The sequence below is a fragment of the Protopterus annectens genome, chromosome 10.part0 (genome assembly GCF_019279795.1).
Source record: "Protopterus annectens isolate FY-2018-M chromosome 10.part0, PAN1.0, whole genome shotgun sequence".
Lineage (NCBI taxonomy): Eukaryota > Metazoa > Chordata > Ceratodontiformes > Protopteridae > Protopterus > Protopterus annectens.
Window position 1 is genome coordinate 1,267,309,592 of NC_056744.1, and position 20,076 is coordinate 1,267,329,667.

Sequence of the window (20,076 nt, forward strand, 5' to 3'; positions counted from 1 at the left end):
GGACTGCACAACCACAGTTGTGAGCATGTCTGGCATCATTGTACTGACCTGCTTCGCAATGCTCATCAGCATACTGCTGCAGTCCAGGGGGATCACCTCACCACAGGGGGGGCATGCCATCCATCCCCCCCGACACGTGTGGAGGAGCTCTTGGCCAGCCTCATGGCACCTGCCCGTCCAGACAGCCATCAACCACTGGACTTCTTCGTGGAGGTGGGTGTCACCCACACTCCGGCCAAGGAGTGTGCAGGTAAGGACACAGGGCACATCAGTAGACCACTGTTGTGTATATATCCGTATTGGTACAGGTAGATCATGTATATCAGAGATGTCATAGATATATTGTGTTGCTGCACTGTAGTGATAAACAGATGTCCACATGTGGTAGTATCATGGAAATGTACCATTGATGTATTGTAATACTGCACCCACCATGTAGCACTGCCACAGGTGTGGCCACTGACATTGCATCTCTGACCCTCTTATGTAGGTCCCTCTGGGATACCTCCAAGGCAGCAGCCTGTAGCTGGTGAGTATGTTTTATGGAGATGCTTGCCAACACACCGGGCATTTAATGGCAATGGTATATTCCATGCACACATCTATCACACCTTCTCTAAATGCATGCTGTACATGTGCTTGTATTGTTGCTGTAAAATGCACGGTCTCACAGGGGAGACCATGATGGGGTATTGGAAGGGTATGTCAGAAAACTGATGATAACTAACATCCTGTCATTGCGGAATGTGTCCACAGAGAGCAACATACTGGTGGTAGACATGGCCTACAGTAGAGACATGTTTGGAACAACACCCATATACAGTGCAATACCAGTGTATATACCTGTAGGACAATGGCAACTGCTGCAGAGATATACTATGGCATAAGGCATTACAGTAGTCCACATTATCAGCTGGGTTTAGGCTGCAACATGTGGTGTTCAGTGTATGCATAAAGGTTGAAGGGGGGGGGGTTTCAGCATGATACACCAGTGCACTGCAGCAGGGATCCTAAGGATGCTAGGAATGGCCCTATCTGCACATAGTCAGGTTCAGGCAAGGCAGCCGTAATCCTACCCACACAGCAGTAGTGATGGCAGTGTGTGAACACCATGGGATGTGCACATGAGTAGACCTTTCAATCATGCAGAATAGGGGGACATGTGTAGGGCAGACTGAACATACACTGGCAAATGCAGATGGCCCACGCTGGTATACCCCTGCCAGGGGTAGTGACTGCTGTAGTACACACAACAAGAGGTGCAATAAACTGTCATGATAAGGATGTGCACACATATGCCCACATAGTGTGTATGCATTGCAGTCAGCAGCCGCACACTTAACACAATCTGTAGATACTGCATGTGAAAGTACAGAACATATGTCACATATCGGGCTCATGTACTGCTAAGATATGCAGTGATGTGGTCCCATGGCAGAGCAAGGATGTGTTTGTCAAATCAATAAAGGTGTGTACACCCCCCATAGCCATGGTATCCTCTGATGGTTGTCAGTGTAAGAGTATTGGATTGGTCATACATGGTCTGTTGATGTTGACAGCTGTAAATCAGGCATCAGGCATTCACCAATGACAACTGTCCACATATCATCCCAGGTATGTGTTGCTAAAAACATAGGGGCTGTGAGAAGTACAACTGACATAACTGACAGAGTACTGCACATTCCGCAATGGGTTGTACACCTGTGAGTTGTGGTGGACAGTACATGGCAGGGTGCAGAACAGGTGCACAGCAATACTGTGTACATGGGTGCAGTGGTATCCAGGGGAATGAGCATCACCTAGTGACACAGCACATGCATCACACACATGTATATTGTTGCTAGCATGGATTGACTATAGCTGAACTGCATGCTGTTCTGTACCATATGTTCTGCATGTTGACAGATGGGTAATAGGAGGACTGTGCATACTATCATTGTACAACCTCACCTGTATGTGTGTGTGCATCCTGGTGGTTAGTTAGTTTGTCTGCAGGGTCACCTGGTGAAGTGGAGGGAGGTAGATGCATGTAGGATGCGTGTGTGCATGTGTGTGTGGCCATGTATGCACATGTGTGATTGTGGGGGTGTTCGTATGGCTGTACCTCCTTTTGGGACCGTGCAGTACATGGACATGGACTGCCACATTACACACCAGGAAAACCTGTCGTGCGTAATCACAGGACAGCAAATAGTATAATATGGTCTGTAGCATGGAACAGGCATCCAGATGGAAGGTAGACACCATGTACACCCTTAATATCGCAGTCAGCAGGGAAGAAACCTACAAACAAAATATGCAGCACTACAGATGCATTGGGGAAATACTAGTCAACACCAGGGAGTGTATCCAAATATTAGTGTTGCACATAATAGGCTGAAGGAGCAGCATATCTATCATGTACTGAGCATTACATACACATGACACACCAATGCAAGATATTATGGAGGCAACATAGCAGCCCACACATATAGGGGCCATGCACATCATGTCCGGACATACAGAGGGTGAATACTGGATGACAGCAGTGAGGTCATGTAAAACCACTACACACAGGTCAGGCAGGTAAAGTAACAACAGGCATTGTGTTGTGGCCACTTGTGTGGGCATTTAGAGGACTGAGATATTAATGAGTGGTATCAATGTGTGTATGTTAGCAAGTGTGATGCAGGATGGGGTAACACATGGACATATACATGGGACTGTCTGCAAAGCCATGGACATGTAGGTATTATGAAGGTGTGTGTCTGTGTGTGTGTGTGTGTGTGTGTGTGTGTGTGTGTGTGTGTGTGTGTGTGTACTGTTAGGTAATACTGTACAGGTTTTAAAGTGCGTTTATTGCTTCCCCCCACAGATGGCGAGGTGGGTTAGGGTCCTTGCTTCATGCAATCTGATGTTGGTGTCCAGACAGACACCGAAGATGAGGATAGTATTGTTGAGGCACAGGTGGGGTTGTCAGGAGCCGACACTGCACCAACATTTGACATCCCCCTTTTAGCCACCCCAACCTCGCACACAGTTTCAGTGCCTACACATACCCCTTCACCAGTGGCCATAGCGGAGGAAAAGCTGGCGTTTGGTGGCAGTGCACAGGGAAGTGTGGTAACCATGCCTACTGTGTCCGGTCGCAGCTGGCATAGCCGGATGGCCATCAGGGCACCATAAAGGCAGATGCCCCTGGGTGCTCGTGGTAGGGCCACTGAACATCATGCTCCTGGCAGAGGCGACATAGCTGGTACCAGCAGGTGCATGTTTCAGGCTGTAATACTGGTGCAGGCATATATGGAACATTACACCAGACAGGGCCTGAGGCTGCAGAGGGCTGCTCTTGCATCTGTAAGTGACAACCTCGTGAACTGTTGGGTATCATCCGTGCTGATACCGAGCACATGGATAGATGGCATGATGAGATGATGGCCCTCATCGGCTGTAGTGTGGATGCGTTGATGCCCATGTGGACGTGGGCCAGCAACACCAACAGCTGGCAGTCAACGTGGATGTGCTAGGACACCAAGGGGCTCCCGTAGTGGCAGTGGCAGCCCCGGCAATGGGGGAGTGTGCCGTCCACACCACATCACAGCAGGCCATGTGCACGTGGTCATGGCCAGTCCCAGGAGGGACCTGGTACCAGCAGACAATTGTCATCAGCAGGTGAGAGTAGCACATCAAGGCCTGTGCCTGGATGTGCCCATGGAACCCCTGGCAGGCACAGTCCACATGTCCGTGGCCGGAGGCAGTGAACTGTACATCCTGACAGGTATGGTCTGCAGCTGTCCATAAACACCTGTGTAGGGCAGCCGCATGGCAGAACTGTGTGCATGCATACCCACACACTATGCAAACACACCTAGGGCAACTGCATACCTAAACACACCACATCACCTTGCCCAGCCCTCCACAGTACACCCCTCACCCACACACATGGTGTCAAATGTATGGCCCACCCTCGGCCTTTGGCAAACCAACATCACACCCTATGCATATGATGATACTTGTGCCACATCCCTGTCATCCATACCATCAGTGCAGGGACAGGCTGATATGGTTCTGATGAACACGGTGATTGTACTACAGTGTACCACAGTACTGCAGTGTAACATGTTGTAGGGAGTAGATCAATACAGGGACAGGCTGATATGGTTCTGATGCACACGGTGACTGTACTACAGTGTACCACAGTACTGCAGTGTAACATGTTGTAGGGAGTAGAGTGTACTGCATATATGGCAGGTAGTGTAGCTGTCCTGCAATGATTCCTTATAGCTGTTAGTAACACTGGTTGGATGTGGTCTGTATAATGTTATCCGTTTGTGTTGTAGGTGTACATGTGTCAGCACGAGGATGGACTGCAGTCATATTCCACAATGGGGTATGTCACTGTGCTGACACCATGGCTGTGACATATCTGGGGTACAGTTGAACACATGTCACAGGTTACTAAACTGGTTGTTGCCTGTGCCACATGGATGGGTGGCCTGCTGAGGTGTGTATACCCTGCAAGCTGATGTAGACCCAACCACATACATGCACACTGTTACTTGGCAACACTAGGAGTAGACCCCTACCTAGCTATGAGGTGATACTGACATGTGTGGCTTACACTGCACACACTACAAAGCATTTAGGGTGAGGTGTGTCCCAGGTTACATGTTACATACAGAACATCCCCAGGCATGTACAGTATGGTAATGGGGGATTTGATGGGTGTATTTGGACAATACGTAGTGTGACATACCATCATATACACATTTACAGACACATAACAGCCAGAACACATCTGAGATACCAGGGCCTATCACTGTTAACTAACTTGACCATTTGTCCAATGTGGTACAGCTAGGCTGCAAACATCACATACATAACTGGGTGGATTGTGGTAACAGTTACCTGTATGGCTGATGGTGACAGTGGTAACCATAACATGGTACATGGGACATATACCGGGTGTATCTTGCTGTAATGACAGTGTACACAGCACCCACATCCCCCAGTGGATATTGTACTCCCTGAAACCCATTATGACACTCTGCCATACCCACCATCACACATTGGCTGCAACTGTGATACAACCCATAGTATACCCAAACAATGGTACTACAGGGATATGTATCTCATGCACATGCCACACATGTAGTAGGGTGTTGCATGGTCATGTCTCACCTACGGGCATCAACAATGCTATCTGTACTACTGTGTGACAATGGGTATTGTAATAGGAGTATGTGGCCTCAGAATGCTGTCCCCTACAGATATACAGACATGCACACCTACACACACATGCCAGAACACAATGGGTATCCCATGCCTATCACCCCATTTGTAAAACACTGTTGTGGTGGTACTGCAAGGCCCGTATAGCCAGTATGGGGGGGGAGCTTAACAGGGTACATGTAATGTCCCATACAGCAGCAGCCACAACTGACTATGGAAATGTTGTTGCATTGGTTGTGAAGGCCTTCATGGAATTCCCAAGTACAGGTGTGCTAACATACAGACACTGCTATACTCAGTCATGCATACGTACACATGTGTCAATACAGGGGTGCTTTCCTGCAGGTGGTCATAGCTGTGTACCTAGCTATTGTCCAAGGGGAGATGGGTTGTGTAGGGGTTGTGTGTACAGTGTTACCTTGCCACCTGCCAGGTGACAGCAGGCATCTATCAACAGACATTACTATTGTGACCCTCAGGATGTGAATGACATGCATCAGCCAATATTCCAGGTGCCTCCTGTACATGGCCACTGAGGTGATCAAGTTGACATGTATGCAACATGAATTACAACACATGGTTATTGTCTGTGATGGTGACCTGTACCCAAGCATGTTCAGTTGACTGTGGTAGTGTAGTGGAGGTACCTGTGGCATGAGTTGCGTACAGGGTGACATCTCCTATATGTGCCACTTCTTACACAGCTGGCCAGACATGTCATTGTCAATAAAGCTTAGGTTGCCTGTACATAAACCAGCTGTATACCTGCCATCTGCACATCTGTACAGGGAATGACGGTCATCAGCTTGGCAAGTAGCTATGCAGTAGCATGAGTGTGTTGACAGATAGATGTCTGACAACAATATGTATGCCATAAGTACATGTCAGAAGCCCTCAGTAACATGTGCTATAGAGATGGTAGTCTACAGTTACATTCCACATGATGGATCTTTACCCAGTAAGGGGTATATACTGTGACACAGCTCACACACCACGGATACAACAGGGAGGCCTCAGAGTTGAGCTATGCCTGCAGATGTGCCTGCTGTCAGTACTACATTTAGCATTCTGCTCTTGCCTGGGTATGCACTGTCAACAGTAGTACTGCCATGATACACTACATGCCAGTGTGACAGCACGTACCCTGGACTACTACCCCTGTATGTAACACATTCTCACAGATAACAGTGCTGTACAGACCTCATATACATCTGTGTCCCACACATGACACTCATACCCCTTACTACTGTAATGACAGCACATAGGCGTATGTATTGTACATGGCATTACATACACTTATTACAGATGCCATTACCTTGCTATGTTATCAGACTGGGTGGTGTGACCTGGTTACCAGGACTAAGCCATGCTTAGCAAGTCTCAACATTGGTGCAATGTAACAGCTAAGCTGATTTGCACACTGGTAAGCAAAGCCTGCATTGTGTAAGCGCCCATACGTTTGCCTATAGCTTAGCACTGCTTAGCTTCGTGCAAACCCATGCAAGCCTGCTTAAAGCTGCTCAAAACTGCCTTAACCACTCTGTATCCAACAGCCCTTTTCCGCCCAGCAACAAAATGAACAGTCCTTGCAGGTCTGGAACCCAGGACCATGTACACTAAAGTCACAACACTTACCCACTACGCCATGACCACTGTGAAGACAGCTGTTGGTTTACAATATAGCTGTCAATACACATATAGAGTAGTATTGAACAATTGCCTTTACTTCCTAAATTGTGTAGTCCTTGTTATTAATATAACTGTTGCATCACATATGCTGTTTTATCATAATGTACATATAGCAGATACATACGGTGAGATACATCTGGCAGGGTATACACAACCATGAGGTTTACACATGACAGGAAAATGGTTATATACGTGTAATAGGTCTATATATGTCTACATATAAATACACATGTATACTCATACATATGTCTGTATACACATATGTGTAGTGCAACTTATATATGGCCATGTGCACATCCCTTCGTATTTACACACACACACACACACACACACATATATGTATATATATATATATATATATATATATACATATATGTATATATATGTATATATATATATATATATATATATATACATATATATATATATATATATATATGTATATATATATATATATATATATATGTATATATATATACATATATATATATATATATATGTATATATATATATATATATATATATGTACACATCTATGTATAGCTATATATGTATGCACATCCTATGTGTACAGTTATGCCTAGTTATGTTGTTATATATGTAAATATGTACAATTATATGTGCATACATATCTATTGTGATATACCTACTACTGTCAATATATATGTAGATATCCATACATATATGTGCATATGTATCTCTATCTGTATATGTCTAGACATATATTGCTCTGTATATGTATATATCTGAGTGTTTATATATATATATATATATATATATATATATATATATATATATGTGTGTGTGTGTGTACATATACATATCTGTCTATGTATGTCGATATGTATATGTGTATATAGCTATATAGATATATGGATAATTAGATATACATATATGTTCGCCATATGTCCTGAACATGGAGTGGAGCCCTACCTCAGCCCCAATAGTCCCAACTACGTAGTGCAAGGGGCTGTCAGGTATGTATTGCAGGTATATTTGTAGACTATTGCTACTGTAATAAGTATTGTCTTCACAGACATGGTGTGTGTGGTAGGTCACATCTGCTTTTAACATGTGCATCACTGGCTACTGACAGACATCCTAAGGGCATCATAGTACAGTAGCACTGCTAGCACAGTAATGCTCCTGTGGACTACAACAGAGATATGGCCAATATATGTGGACAGACTGACACAGTCTGTGGACAGTCCAGACATATACACAGAACCACTTAATGCAAGACATGTGGACCAAGCCTGACAATGTGGATGTTAACACCCATGTAGATGGGTATAACGCGTAACTACTGGTATGCATATGACCCCATAGGTTATGCATTCACACACCCCTGTCTGTCCTGACACATAATAACTGCTGGTACAGAGGCGCCATGGCCACATACTACCCACTAGTTATTGACATACATTTGTACAGCATCCCACTGCTTTGTTTGACATACATGATTGTCATGGTGGCCCAGCAGCAGTACATCTGGTAAGTATCTGGACATGACATCTCACTGGGTAGGTACACTATGCTGCTAGGCATGTAACAAAGCACTGTGCAGGCTACAGGCTGACTGGCTCAACACTGGCCTACATTTCCTGTGGGGAAATACACATGTACCTGCATATATAGCAGGCTATACAGGCATGTCACAGCACAATGTAACGGACACCTATGTGAAAGTGCATAACCACAACCAATGCAACATATGGTAAGCTAGCATACTATTACAGTATATCGACTATCTGTTCAACACCATCCTCATATGTGCCACTCACACACTAACCGTACATATACTGGACCGCTACACATTGTGGTCGGATGCCTGTCTGTGGTATGGGACATATTTGTGTTTGGCCCTACAAACATGTAAGCTGATAGGGTAACTTACAGTGGTGCAGCATGTAACATCAGATAGACCAGGACCAAGAACCATGACATCTACCACAGTCTGTACCCAGGCCAAGGTACATATTAACAATACACAATCTGTCGGCAATCACCATAAGTACACAGACCTCAGTACTCTACAGACAACCACAGAATGTCCAGGTTATGTCATCAAATATAACCCCTTCTATACATAACATGTGTAGCAATCTGATATCTCACTGGCTTGTTATCAGATATGATGTCAATAAATATGGTGTACAGCACATATGCACCTGTTACTGCATGACATATGTACAAAGGTTGGCAGAGGTGTGGCTGGAGGCACAAACACAGGGCCATTATTGACATGTTGCTCTGATAACCTCATACATTTACTGTTGTAACAGGGTTTGTTGCAACATATGTCCTATGAGGGATATGAAGTCAGTAACTCTCACAGCTGCCACCTTCTACAGACTGCAATCATCACACTACCTTCTGCAGTTCACAGATAGGTGCTCTGTGGGTAACACAAGAAACAAAAGGCAACACACACTGCCCAGTCTGCAGATCACCCTACTGACGAGGGTTTCCTCATAAACATAGCACTGACATGACAGGTATTAAATCATGTAGATCATCCATATCCACACACACCCTGTTAAACTGACATTACTCTAATTGCAGTATAGCAGCACTTACAGTCTGTAGTCAAGTCAGGCACATCCCTCTCCTGTGTCTTAACCTGTTTCCACAGTGTATGTTGTTAGAGGTAAATCCCCAATCCATCTGTTATGCTGTTTGCCAAACAACAGATCTAGTTTCTGCTCACAGTGAATGAAACGGCCCACCACCAACATGATGTTCCTAGATATTGTGTTTTTCCATGCAATTGGCTATGGGAATGTTACCACAGCTGTTCCACATGCAGTCAGCTAGAGGAGGGCTGCAATTCGTGCAGAGGCCATCAGCTGATGATGAGCATCACTTACAATACACATGCTGCTGCCTAAGCAAAGCAGGTGTAGGTCTCCACGTCCACCAGAGAGGGAGGGAGTGAGAGAGGCAGACAGAGGCAAAGTAAAGTCAGGGAGGGGTGGGAGAGTAAAACTTAAGCATGTTTGTGTCACACACCTACCTGCACAGAGTATCAAACCCCTGACAACTATGTAGTGCTATCACATTTCTATGCAGTTATCAGATGCGCCACATAGGTTACATGTTGAGGAGCCCTGAAAACATATATGTGATGGTGAGTGGCATCTGCAACAGGGATATGGTAACTATTACGGTAGGTGTAGTACATGTGCCTGTCCGCATGAACAGGTGCCAGTATCAACACAGCCCCACTCTCACAGGGACGACACACATTGACACACATGGCAGGGCCAGGAATACAACTCATCACTAGTGAGATTGCCACAACACATTACTGTGCAGGTATCACATGCACCACAGGGGTCATACAGAGGTTATATGGGCAAAGGGTATGTGGAAGTGTCTGACATTTGACAACATGCTTCAGTATGCCAATGGGGGTTGTAGTGAGTGTGAATGTGATCATATGCACCATACAACACACACACAGACACACACACACACACACACACACACACACACACACACACACACACACACGGTGGCAGTACTGACATGCATGGGTGCATTGCTGCACACACACAGGGTGTCAGTACTGACATGCATGGGTGCATTGCTTCACAGGTGTCTAGTGGTCGACTGTGCCAGACAGCTATACAAGGCTAGGTGATGGGTATACCTTGGCATCAGCCCACATGACACTGGTCTGCATTGTGGCTCAGGGGTGTAGTTTCAGGATCTGCCCACACAGGTGGGTATTGTATTCACCATCCAGTCACCTGGGTGACTATTGTGTGTGATCAATGCTGTGCATTGCTTGCCATGTATGTGTTTCTTAGTCCATGACATGGACGGTGTCTGGGATGTGCACACCTCCCACATGCATGTACAGTGACATGTGGAACTGTACCTGTGGTGTCTGGCCCATGTTGTGTACACAGATTATCATCAGATGTGCCAGTCCTGGCCTCATGTGGTGGGAACTGGTAATGAACAGCAGGTGTACCTTGTACCTACATTGATAGCATGATACTGGTATTCCCTGGTGTCAGTGGCATCTGTCCATACAGGGCATGTTTTCAGGCATGGTATGTCCTTTGTGGGTCACATTTGATGGCACCACAGGTGTTGCAGGTGTCCAGTGGGGAACATGGGGAAGGTGCAATGTTGGCATGTACATGCCTATTGGACAGATGGACAGGGTGTCATGCCCTGTACAGCCCACTGCAATCACACCATAGTTACTATCAGTGGGCAATATGCACGGTACTACCAGCATAGCGGCTGTTTCCTAGGCAAGTGTGTGTGTGTGTGTATGAGACATGGGTTGAGAGTGTTCTCTTGATTTTACTAGGGTTGCTTACTTTGTTTGCCTGGCCTTGATGTCACATGTATGGGTATGGATTTGCACCCCAGCCTCTCGGCTATTTCACATCTGTTATCCCTGTATGGTGGTCATTATGATATATACTAGGGCCACCATAAAAGAAATTTGCAAAACCCGCTCCACCTTGAGCCCACACTCACAACCACCTCCTCACAGGATATGAGTTACAAACACAGAGATAGACAGACAGACAGACACACACACACACACACACACACACACACACACACACACACACACACACACACACACACACACACACACACACACCTGTCATGTCTGGGATTAGAACTCCTACCTAACTAGTTTATTAAACTACAGCACTACACAGTTATAGGACATGCCACAGTGATTACTGGAGTACTCTTTCTCCAGAGATGTAGTTCACATTGGATGACATCAGCAGGATTGCCAAAGTAGGGTATTTGAATTATAGTGAGTGCGGCTAGGCTAAAATGCATTGCTCCATACACAGACATTGAAACACACACAAAACATCCACAACCAACATGTGTGGGAATAGAACCCCTAACAGAGTTCTATATCACACTACAGCATGAAGCTGTTATAGGATGCACCACGAGGATTATTGGAGTACACCTTCCCCAAAGGTGTATTTCACAATGAATGACATCAGCAGGATTGCCAAAGTAGGCATTTGAATTGTAGTGAGTGTGGCTAGGCTAAAATGCATTGCTCCCTATACAGACATTAAAACACACAAAAAACATCCACAACCAACATGTGTGGGAATAGAACCCCTACCAGAGTTCTATATCACACTACAGCATGAAGCTGTTATAGGATGCACCACAGGGATTATTGGAGTACACCTTCCCTAAAGGTGTATCTCACAATGAATGACATCAGCAGAATTGTCGAAGTAAGGCATTTGAATTGTAGTGAGTGTGGCTAGGTTAAAATTCATTGCTCCCTACACAGACATTGAAACACACACAAAACATCCACAACCGACATGTGTGGGAATAGAACCCTACCAGAGTTCTATATCACACTACAGCATGAAGCTGTTATAGGATGCACCATGGGGATTATTGGAGTACACCTTCCCCAAAGGTGTATTTCACAATGAATGACATCAGCAGGATTGCCAAAGTAGGGCATTTGAATTGTAGTGAGTGTGGCTAGGCTAAAATGCATTGCTCCCTACACAGACAGAGGCACACACACTTGCCATGTCTGGGATTAGAACTCCTACCTAACTAGTTTATCACACTACAGCAATACGCAGTTATAGGACACGCCACAGAGATTACTGTGCTACAGCATTCCAAAAGGTGTATTTCACAGAGTGTGACATCAGCAGTCTTGACGAAGCAGGGCAGTTGAATTGTAGTGAGTGTGACAAGCCTAAAAAGCATTGCTTTCTACACAGATGGTGACATACACTCACACACACACACACACACACACACACACACACACACACACACACACACACACACACACACACACACTTGCCATGTCTCAGATTAGAACTCCTACCTAACTAGTTTATTACACTACAGTGGTATGCAGCTATAGGAAGTACCATGGAGATTACTGGCCTACACCTTTCATAAGGGTGCATTTCAAAGTGGATTACCTCAGCAGGCTTGTCATAGTATGGCTATGAGGAGGGCAGTGTGTGTGCATGGGCCTTAGCCCATTCATCTAGAGTTTGACACACCACATGCTGGCTCACGCAGGGTTATATTCCACAGTTATGTGTATACAGCTGGTAGATGATTACTTCCTTGTACAGTCATGTTGCACAGCTAGCACTTGCACCACCTAGTCTGTCATGACAGATACCAGTGGCTAAGGTCTACAGTGAATAATATCCGAACCTCATGTGGTTGTATCCATTTGGCTGTGTGCTGGGTGGGATAGGCCTCATAATGGATGGCCCCTTGTGACAGTCACTCTATTCCACACATCTGTGCATGTCTACTTTTGGCTTGTTATAGTGTGTTGTCCTTGGATATATGCCTATATTCCTATCCAGTGTGTGTGCAAACCATAAGTTCTGCATACTGAGGAGTGTCTGCACTAACATTTGCAAATACCAGATATGTCTGGTCCACTGTTGTTTGCAGACATGGCCATCATTTCGTTAAGTGTGTGAGCATGCCCAGTATGCCCTTCTGTATTGAATGTGTGGATCAATTCCAGGTAGTTTGTACTGCAGTGCAGACCTTTGTGTTGTACACCTGCAGGTAGCATACTCTTTCTGCAGGTTATCTGTTAATCATTTGCCAATATGGGGACAAACCATGCAGGGGATAGTGTGTACTGTAGGTGATTGTGTCTGTGCTGCTTCAGCTGCATGGTACTGCTGTTAGCAGAGATATTCAGACATGTGCACTGTTATACACAGTGATGTTTTCTGTCCTCATGTACTGTCAGGTGGACATTCTTGCTCACAGTGATGACTTGTGGGACAAGGGTGACTGCAACTGTGTCTGGTATTGTGGGCAGACACCTACGTATTTAAGGTAAGTTATGTCATTCTGGAGGGGGAGCTGCAGATAGTTGGTGCTGGATTTGTGTATCCAATTCAGCACCTTGGTACAGTGCTGGCAGAGGATCCCATACTTGTCCGCCCATCAACATGGCAGTATGGCCTTATCATGCTGTGCAATGCCTCACAGCTGTACAGATTTGCACATGTTAGCCAGAGGCAGGGGCCATGGCTCAGGACATTTACCCTATTTTGGTGTACAGGCAGATGTGTAGCTACCCATTTATGTATTTGCAGCCAGGGATAGTGTGCACACAGCTTGGTTGGACCCTGCACATTCCATGCTGCCCATGCTCCCACACCCCCCTCTGTTATTCTAACCTCTTCCATACATTATGCATACATTCTGTGATACTTTCCCTAAGGGTATCACCACATCACAGGTGTGTGTTAGTGTTGGTCCACAGTTCATGCAGTGGGACATGGTGGACATGTTACTGTGGTTTGTCCACATGGTCTTGCATATGGCTTAAATGGAGTGCGTTATGATGCTATTTGGGTGTTTGTGACATAACATGCATTGGCGGTACATGTGAGACATGGGCCTTTGGCAGGTGCCTGTGGGGCATTTGGTGTTGATGTAGGCCAGATGTGGCAGGCCATTGCATTCTGTCAGTCCTACAGTCCCAGACCACCATACAGTATATTTCCCTGGGGTGAAAGGGTAGATGTGATAGTTGTTCATGCCAATACCTTCTATCAGTCTTGATCAGGTGGTGAGGATGATGGCAGGGTGCTATCTACAGCTAGGGACACACCTGCATGGGACACATGTACTGCATGCTGCAGTCTTCCACTATTGCCATATACAGATGGGGGTCATACTGTAACCATTCCCCACAGCAGGGATATTGCCAGAGAGGTGCCTGTGGGTGGTGTTTAAGTGGCTGGGTGCATGTGTGCTATGGGCACTACTTGCATCTGACACACAGATATTCATGGGGAATTACAGTTATGCTGGCATGTACGGGTACATTAGCTGATTCCCAATACATCAGTCATACCTCCTTTGTGATCTGCAGGTGTTCAGGCAGACATCACCGGTATCCCCTGCTACAGGTCCTGTTACTGTGCTGCATACCTATATGTACAAATCCAAGAGTGTCACCATTAAACAGTGACACAATATATACTGTATGTCAGGGGTACTTTCCACTGTGTACTGCTTATATATCTAGCCCAACAACCATGCAATGTCAGTCTTTCAGATGGTGACACATATTACCACCATACATTTACAGTGGCTTACTGCTAGCATGTGTTATACTGGTGGGGATTGTCTTTGGCACTGCAGTCATGAGGGCTTGTCCCTGTTATCAGCAGTAGTGGGCAATGGCCACCAGGTCTTACCTCAACATACATGCATACTGACCACTCTCACACATTTTGAAACACACACCATCCTAACACACACAAGACCTGCATATTGTGCAAATGCTACAACCTATCCTGCTACCTTGGCCACCTCTGGCCATCTGTGCTCCACTCGTATTATACCTACTCATACATGTTACTACATCTCTACACAGGATTGGGGGGCACACCTGACTGTTTCCACATTTCTACACATTATTGGGGGGGCACACCTTACTGTTTCTACATATCTACATAGGATGGGGGGGCACACCTGGCACATGCACACATTTGCTATGACTGTAGGGGTATGTCAGGTACTCCATTTCATTCTGTATTCTAACCTATCATACTGTCTAGAGGCATATCAGTGTACTACAGGTCTTAGCTGTGGTTGTCCTACATATTATTGTCTGACGTCCTATCCTTCAGAACTAACATCCCACTGCCTTACCTGCTGTAGTCTGTCTGTGTAGGCCTGGGGGGAGATTATCCATCAAAATGATTCAAAGGCCATAGCACAGGCTCAGTTTGGTTTTGTCTACACCTGTCCTGCTGGCTGAGACTGTTGTTGGGTATGTGAACCTCCCTGACTGGCATGTGTGAGTCATATGGACACACATGTCGCCCAGCACATTTCCTGCAGTGGGTTTTGTCACCCTGTGTAGTACTACACCCTGGGTTTTGTCACCCTGTGTAGTGGCTACTATAGTGATTCCAGTATGTGTTACAGATGTCATGGTGCCACTATGTTTGTCTACTATCTGCTGCCATAACATTCAGCCACCCAATACCCTTGCATACTCACATCCATACCATAGATACAGGTAACAACACAGTCTACTCCATTTGGCAATTGGTAGGTTGATTCTACCTTGTGGTTGTGCCAGGATTGAGGATGGTGCTGGAGGGCTGCACATAGTACACTCCCTATACATGGTTGAGCACAGGTAGTGTCATGTTTGGCATCCCTTTTACTGTATGTGTGAGTCAGAGAGAGGTGTCATTCTCTAGGTCCCTATTGTGTCAATGTATGTAGTATGCATTGTCTCTTTGCCATGGCCTCGGCATACTGGGCATGTCTCCATCTGCCTACTGGGGCAGGCTCAGGTTGTTCCTCCTCCGAGTCACTCTGCGCCTTTGCAGGCCTTGGCATTGGTGGGGTCTGTGTGGCCCTGCCCCATGCTGTTCCTGCTGCAGCTGTTTCCACAGGATCATATTGTGTAGCATGGCACATACCATAAAAAGTTGGGTACATGTAACTGGTGAATACTGCAAGGCTCCACTGGATGTGTCCAGACACCAGAACCGTGACTTGAGCATCCCAAACATATGCTCTATTATAAGTCTGGTCTGTGCATGTGCCTCATTATGGCGCTCTTGTTCAGGTGTGTGTGCATTTCTGATGGGTGTCATCAGCCACGGCTCCAGTGTGTAACCAGCATCTCCCACTAGGTGACCGTAGGGGATGTCCCTATTAGCTTCCAGGGCAGCCAGCACACACATTCATTATAATGCCCTGGGCATTGCACACGACCTGGCAGTTGATGGAGGGGAAGCCCCTGCGGTTGATGTAGACCCTACCCTGATCACTGGGTGGTGCTTTGATGCATATGTGCATGCAGTCTATAGCACTCACTACCTCAGGGGATTCTTCTGTTTGGTGGAAGAGATGCATATTGTTGGCCAACAAGTCACGGGTGTTGAGGAAATATACGTGCTGACTGGCATCTTCTGACATGGCATCCAAGAACTGGTGGAATACTCTGGATGCTGATGCCTGTGAGATCCCCATGATATCCTCAGTTGAGCTTTGAGTGGTACCTGTGGCTAGTATTCCTAGGCCTTCACATACCTTGGTGTCCACTGGAATGGGTTCCCCTTGGTCAGTTCGGTGTGTCAGGCGTGGCTGGCACAGCTCAACAATTTGCTGTAGGAGGTCCCTGTCTACCCTATAGTGCTCCACTATCTCCAGCTCATGTAGCCCCTGGTAGGTTACCCTGGGTCTGTAAACTCTTCTCCGTCTCCTCACTGTGGATTGATCGGCAGCATTCACATCCTCACCATCCTCAGCCTCTTGCACATGTTGTTCTATGTTGCCTGATGCAGCCCCTCTCATTTTGTAGGTTTGTTTGTTAAAAGTTCCCCGCTTGTATACACCGGTGGTGTAGAATGTGGGAAAAACCAGAGAGGAAGGTGTTTGCTTAGTTTATAGTAGTGTTCTGGGCTAGGCTGGTCTGCTGCTTGTGCAATTGGCTGATTCTGATACATTTCACCTGCCAGCTATGCTAGTTCTCCTTGATTACCTTCCAACTGCTGTTTTCCCTTCCCATTGCCTTCCTGTTTAAGCCCAGGGACATGCCGCACAAACAGAGTGCTCAAATGTGCACAGTGCTGCTATTTCCTGGTTTAACTTTTTTTTCCTTCCTTTAAAACCCTGTGCGTGGTGCGCACACCCGCTTAGCAATGTAAAGAGTGCTAGGCAGATTCAAACACACCCCCTAGCTTAGCTGTGCTAAGCTAGGAGCAAACCCGAGCCACAGGGCTTCAGTCCGCTTACAGTATGCCTGAGACACACCCCTATGATGTCAGCTAACTCCTAGGCTTGCACCAAGCTATTCCTACTCTTACACTGTTGGGACCTGACTAGCATGCTGGGAAAACTGGGATTCACTATCATTCCCCTCATTTGCATAGGATTGCCTGCTAATGCATAGTTACATGTCTCACACTGAGCCTCCCCCCTTAGCAACCACTAATCACCGGCCATGGTGTCTTCTGCCTGCCATTGACTTGCATGGCAGAATAGTGATTTTAGTTAGAATGCTTATTTTAGGTTTATTTTATTACCCCCCCCCCCGATCCCGTGTGCGCCACACTGCCCTATGCTTAAACAGCCGAGATCAGCTAAAAAAAAATAAAAGTTGATTTTTTTGGCTGTTTGCAATGACACTGGCCTTATACTTGGCCATTGGCATGCTTCCTGACTGATATGCAGCCTTTATTTGGAGCTGTCAAAGCTCCATTTTGGATTTTGCAGAAATGTACTCGGTTACTAATCCAGTACATTTCTGCAGATTGCACTTGTCCTGCACGGCCCGTTTCAAGCTTCCTGGATTGCAAATGCACCTCATTTGCATGGATTTCTCCTGAATATGGGGTGATTTCCATACAGGGGCTTGTCTTGCCTCAGTATCTGTGACATAGTACAAATAATGGTCAACTGTTTCTAACATAAGAGTTCATTTTTTTCAGAATAATGGGAGTTCTAAAATACCAGGTGCTTAATAAAGATATGTAAAACAATATGCGCTTAATCAAATGTTCAAAATGGCAAGAGTTATTCAGAGTGTGAAAATGTAAAAAACTATATGGCCAGATAAAAATAAACTATTACTTTGGTTTTCTTGAATATGACTTTCACCATCTCATTTGCTGATGGGAAAGAAAATGAGAACAAGGGAGTCAGTACCGTCATTTCTACTACAGCAAAAAAAAAAAAAAAATAAAGATGGCAATGGTGAAGCACCTAATTAAGGTATCCAACAGACACAGTATCCCATTCAAGCCAGGGAAGCATCACATTATAATCAAAATGAATTTGTTGCAGTGTATGAATGACACATTCTGCATGGTCTTGAAATTACCCCACAGTGGAATAAACCAACATCGTGTTTTTGAAGAGGGGCAAGCCCCCCCCCCTGTGCACTCACACCCCCTGTGTCTCCACAACCCCATATAATTATATATACTAACTCCAAGATCACAAAATCCTTGGGAAGGGTAATATTCATGGTTTCTAAGCTGTTATAATGACGAACAGAAAGTGGTCAATTTTCTATTAGCGAAAGTGGGTATACATTTGCCAATATAAACTTGACGTTTTGCATTTACCCTTTTCCTTCCCGTAGTGTGATCTTGGTGTTGGTATATATAATAAGCAGGGGGGCTTGCTCCCCTGCAAAAATGTAAAAGGACACACAAACTTTTGAAACCGGAAGTCTGGCATGTTAAATGTAGATTGTCGTGTTTATCACGTTCAACATTTGGGAGAAATTTTATTTTCATTTTTGATATTATATTTAAATCTAAAATCTTCTGCCCTTCAACAATTTGATAGTAAACCTATATATATATATATATATATATATATATATATATATATATATGTGTGTGTGTGTGTGTGTGTGTGTGTGTGTGTGTGTATATATATATATATATATATATATATATATATATATATATATATATATATATATATATATATATATATATACATACATATACAAACAGACATACATATAAATCAATGGATGCAGTTGCAATTAAAAAAAAAATATTTTGCACATTGATAACTGAAATGAAAAACACAAAGTCACTTGTTTTTTTAAAACAGAAAGAATGCATTCAATATTTTTTTCAAACACAAAAACAAAGTAAATGTAGCCCTTCTGCCAATGGCTGCACTTGAAATTAAAGTTGAAAGCTGCAGGCCTCTCCCAGGCTGAGAATCTAGCTCTGAGTTGTACATAAGCTTGTCAGCTACAACTGCATATCAGTCCCCATACCTCTTGGGTCTTCTGGCAGGCTATTTCTTACCTCTTTACTGACCCTCTGCCACTGATCAAAAAACTTAATACTTAGATCCAGAGATATGGCTATTTCATGTGTCATGCATTAGACACCCCCCCCCCCCCGTGTATTCTATCTCTTTATCTCTCTCTCCTTATAGATAGAGAGATAGATACTGGTTAATATATGTATATAATCTTTCACTTGTCTTTAGCACTTTTTTCAATATTTTTTTTAACTCTTATTTCAGATTCAGAAATGTCCTGTTTAAGACTAAAGTCATACATAACATATGAATCTTAACAGAGAGGATCTGTTAAACAATAGCAATTAAGAAATGTCTGCTTATAGATTTTCATAGTTT

At 44.9% G+C, this 20,076-nt stretch overlaps 1 protein-coding gene across 1 annotated transcript in view; it reads right to left on the reverse strand.

Moving 5' to 3' along the window:
• Positions 1–20,076, reverse strand: part of ASTN1 (astrotactin 1) — a 5,143,480-nt gene that overhangs the window by 3,647,478 nt on the left and 1,475,926 nt on the right. The gene's annotated exons all lie outside the window — the stretch shown is intronic.